A 5,248-nucleotide genomic window follows, 5' to 3' on the forward strand; every position below is an offset into this window, starting at 1 on the left:
CAAGGATTAGTAGATTCCTGGAATAAAACTCTGAAACTTGATAGAGTCTGGAAATTCTATATTCTCACATGAAAGCTGACTTCCTTTCCATTCTTTTTCTCTTTTTAGCCTAGCTGGGAGCTGGTGTGCAGGCAGTTTCATGAACAGGGTTTGAAATATGGCAGAGAAGTTAACAGAGTGTTTGCTGTGCAGGTTTTGGCCAGCTTGCAAGGTCAGTTAATCCTGACATGAAAAAGGGCAGCATCCCTTACATCCCATCCACTGAGTCAGACTGACAGCTTTCAGTCTGTGGCTTAAAGACCTTTCTCCTGGCTCTTTTGCCTAAAAACTCCATGAAAACTGATTCCAGAATATAAATTAATTTCTGTCTGTACAACAATCTGTATGTGAAGGGGTTCACATATCTAATAAAACTTTTTTAGAGGTCTGCAGGTGAAAAGGCATGAAAAAAAAACACTTTACAGAAGGCTTTTAAACTTTGTCCAGCACTTAGGTATCTGATCCTGATGGTTTCTGGATGTCTGAGAGCTGTTTGTTGCCCACTGTCTGTCTGGGCACCTCAGACTGCTCCTGAAGTGTTGCAGTTTGCTCTTATCATTCAGAGCAGGATGAGAATTTTCAACACCCCAAAGTCCCCGATTGAGAGTAGGCTTTCTTCTGGCTTGATTCCAGGGTGAAAACTGGCTGGTAGATTTTGTGGTAGTATCATACCAGGGAGGTTGTGGGCACAAGATGTCCAACCCATCCCGTTCCCTAGATTGCTCTTACAGCCCTGCTGCAAGCAAGCAGGTGTATGGGACTCCTTGGCAAGTTAGTGCTGCTTTGCTTGTGTTTGGGTATAAACTTTAGCCTGAGAGATAATGGCAAAGTAAATTAATCAGTCTTTCTCTGGCTCTCAGTCCCTGGTCCAGATAGAGTTTTTCTTGCAGTAGCCAATGGGATTTTCAGTTATTTGTGCCCAATGAAGTGTCTCTACTTTCCTCAGGAATGAAAAGAGCTCTTTCAAAATTTAATAGCACATAAATTAAATGGGAAAGGATCCCAGTGATGTTAGGAAGACACATGACGCTGATGAGCCTGATAAGATGCATGTGCAGGTGCTTTAACAGACAGCAGCAGTACTGTGCAGCTCCTGCAACTTTCCAGGACTGTTTGCACATGGCTAGAGCTTTGATGTGCAGGGGCCCCAGCGCTGCTGCTCTCCTCTTGTCATCACTCTTAACGCTGGCTGACTGTCAGATCCTCAGCAGGTTATCAGAACGTGTTTTGCCCCAATGACATTTTTTGCACCAAGCTTTCTGTTGACAGTTTTTACTGTTCTGCAAGTGAAATCTGCTTTTCCTTTCAAAATACAAAGGATCTATATATATAGGGATTCTATATATCTATATTCTATATACCTGTTTTCTGTGGTATATTCTCATCCACCATATTATCCAGAGGGACTGACAGGCGCATCTATTTTAAACTTTCTGGATGCCGGAGAGGTCTTTTAGTGCTTCTTGAACGCTCTGAAGAGCCCTTTTTTCTCTACCCAGGGTGGACACGGATATATGAACAATTTGGGGAGCAGCTCGGTGCACACAGTCGGTAGATACAGCTGAGGGGGCGGCAAGCCAATCTTTATCACTTGCATTGGTGGTTCAGTGGTAGAATTCTCGCCTGCCACGCGGGAGGCCCGGGTTCGATTCCCGGCCAATGCAGTTCCCCTTTTTACTTTTTTTTTTGCTCTGAGAGTTCAATTTTTTTAATTAATTTATATATCTTGTTTCCCCTTCCTTCGGCTTTTCCGCTTGCTTCCCTCAGCCTAACGCCCGCACACCGTCTCCGGGCACGCGCGGGGCCGGCTGTGGAAGGGGCCGGCCCTCGGTGAGGCGGCGGCTGCGCAGGCTGAGGGCCGCCGCCAAGATGGAGGTGTAAGGAACAAGGAATGGGAGGGGGGGGGGGCGCGGGCTGCTGCTGGCCCCTCAGCATCCCCCCAGCTTCTGTGGGGGCTCCTGGGCCGGGATGTGTGTGGGGGGCGGTATGTCTGCGTTGTGTGTGCTTGGGGACGTGTATCTGTATGGGATCGCGTGTGTCTGTGTGGGGGTGGGTGTCTGTGAGGCGGCGTGTAGGGTGTGTATGTGTGTGCATAGGGCCTCCTGCACCCCTATGATCAGCAGTTTGCTTAGCCTTTCTGCTGAGAAACTGAGTTTATTTTTTGTTTGTTTGCTTTGCAAGTATGGCTGAAACGTCTGTTTAGGAAAACGACATCGTGGCTTAACTTTAATCCTGCTCTGAGTCCACATGTCCCCTGCCCTTCCTGTTTGGCTGGCCATGTGTGCACACAGCGCTTTCCTCCGCTCTCTTATTTCTAGTCAAGGAGAAGGGAAATACGAATCCTATTCTGCAGGTTGTGGAGGAGGATTGTTCTTGGAAATATCAGCTAATTGTAGGAGCAGCACGTGCTGGTGTGGAAGAAACATAAGGGGTACATAAATAAATACCTGGTGGCTGCAAAACCAGCCAGCCCCAGGCCCTGCGCCCTCAGCCCCGAGGTCACCACATTACACAATGCCTTGTATGTTTTTATCTCGTTAGCACCACTTGGGCACCAAACAATAGGCTTTGACCTATGTGGAAGCTTTGGGACTCATTCTGGTGAGTTCTGTGAGCATTGTGTGGCCATATACATGCACGCCGTCCTGTGGGGTGCGTGTCAGCATCCGCCAACGCCAGCAGAGCTGGGGCCATCCCTACTGGACATAGAGGCTCTATTATTGTTTAATCTTCTATATGTACAACTCAAAAGCAGATAACAAATTGGGAACGTTCATTGAAATGGCAGTTTTTATTGTGTTAGCTGTAACATGAGTGGTGACCAGCAGGGAAATGACCACTTCTCGCTGCTGTGTGCTGAAAAAATGCTGTAAAACGTGTACGTGGCCTCAAGGTTGTTGTTGCATGTGTGAAAGATAGGATTTGCTCTCCTGAAAGAGATTCTTTTGGTACTGTTAGTAGTAAGTCTGTGATGCCACTTACACATCCACTTTATTTTTTTTAACCACCTTGAGTAATTTATTTTACTGGTGGTACCTCTTCTAGTACCAAAAAAATGACCATCAGGAGTAGAAGACCAGGGGTCTGAAGACCTGAGCTGTGGGTGGATGTCCCTTGCATCAAAATGGAACAACTTTGACCATGTTGCACTTGAGTTACTGCTGGAATTTAATCTTCCTAGTCTTATGCTTTCTGTGTGATAGTCTTCTTAAAGGGAAGCTCTGCACCTAGAAAAACATCTCTTACAATGCCAAAAGTATCTGTTAGTAGAGAAAAGAATCCTCTAAAAATGTTTGGGTTTAAATATAAAATTTTAAAACATAAAGCATGAATGATGCCATACAGTAAGACGCTTTCTGATGTTATAAATGAAAGACCTTCTCAATAATACTTTGTTTTCGACTAAAATTTGGACCAATGGTGCCTCTGTGAAAGATTCTAAAAACTGTTTATACGTTTGGTGTAAACACGACATTTCTTATTGTCATAATTAAGCATACTTTTTACTTAAAGAATGAATTTCAATGTATATTTTATCCCTTTTTTTTTTCTGAGTGTAGATTGATAGCTGACTCATGAGAGGACTGCATAAAAATTCCTACTCAAATTTCTACTCAAGCTCAGCAAAATTTTTGAAACTGGTCTTGTTTGCTTACTTTGTAATTCTGATATTTCAGCACAGCAACAATTGTTGAAGTTTTAAGATCTAGACCGACTCATTTACTGTCCATTGTTAGAAGATAAAATAAGCATTTTCCTGATTGACAGTGGTTTAGAATTAAAAAGAAAGCAAGAAAGCAATTGTCTTAAATAATTTAACTTCAGATAGGTTTACTGGAGCTGCATTTTCATAGTAATGTATTTACTCTATATGATCCTCTCACTTTAACTATATAATTCCCTATATAATTCTTCTCTGGCATTATTATTTCTAACAAAGAATGTCCTTGATCCATAGGGATTTCTGTAGCAATAGTCTGAATGCAAAGATTCTGAAGAATTGCATTTACCTAACAACAAAAGCTATATGGTTTGTAAAACATGAATGAAAACTAATGCATGTATGAGCTCACTTGCTGAACTTTCACTCGAGTCAGCGAAATGGAAGTTGAAGTTCATCTCAGCGTATTTTAGAAGGTCGTTTTCATTTAAAAACAATGATAGAACCTGTGGAAGTTTGTGGATGCATTTAACTCATTTGAAAGGGATGAACGTGACAGTTCTGTTTCAACAGTTGATGGTGCTTAACAATACATTGTACCTTTTTTTTTTTTTTTTTATATGCTGTTGCACAGACCTGAGAAAAGCCTTTTTTTCCTTTTGTATGGAAACTTGCTGTTGTTGTGGCTAGTGACTGCTCAGCAGAACGTATTGTTTGGAGAATGTATGATGTTCTGTGTCAGGCTTTTCTCCCTTTTTTTAAATTTAGAAATATAAAATTACAATATCTAGTAGTAGTAGAGGCATGATTAATTTAAAAATGCATTTGACTTGCTCAATTGGGACAGAATGAGTGAAGAAGTGTTAAGCTGGTGGACAACAGGAAACTCTCAGCCTTGTCCTGCTAGTAAAGGAGTAGCAACACAAAGATTCAAATAATAAAGAAAAAAATGATAAGTTTTTTGATGTAGTCATTTGTTTACTCAGTACAGTGTGTGTAATGGCACACCTGCATCTACACACACACATACAATATGTACATTGTACAAAAAAAAGTAATTGTTTTATTTTTCCTTGATTAATAAATAAGTAGCGTGCATAATGTTAATGACTTTTTCTGTCAGTCCTCATTCAAATAAAACTGGAGGCCTTTTTATATAAGGAAGAAGGAAGGAGATTTGGGTTTAGTTGGTAAAATTGGGTGAATGAATAAAATAGTGTGTCTAAGTAAAAGGATTATGTAATGGAAGTGTGTTAAGATTCATGGGTCAAATTGTGCAAAATATGATGTACACCTACGTAATAATTACACCTACGATATGGGAAAATAAATATTTTCCAGAGGAGGCAACAGCTTGGTAATTGTAGAATCCTCAAAATCAAATTATTGATTTTTTTTTTTTTTTTGAAGAAATCAACTCCATGAAAATAGCATCTGTTGTTTTTTGGTTTTTTTTTTGAGTCTTAATAACTCTGCAAAGAAGTTTCAAATTGTTTCATTTGGAACATAAATAATTGCTTTTTTTGTTTGTTTGTTTTTAGGAAAGAT

Source organism: Aythya marila (assembly GCF_965140915.1).
Source record: "Aythya marila genome assembly, chromosome: 20".
Classification (NCBI taxonomy): domain Eukaryota; kingdom Metazoa; phylum Chordata; class Aves; order Anseriformes; family Anatidae; genus Aythya; species Aythya marila.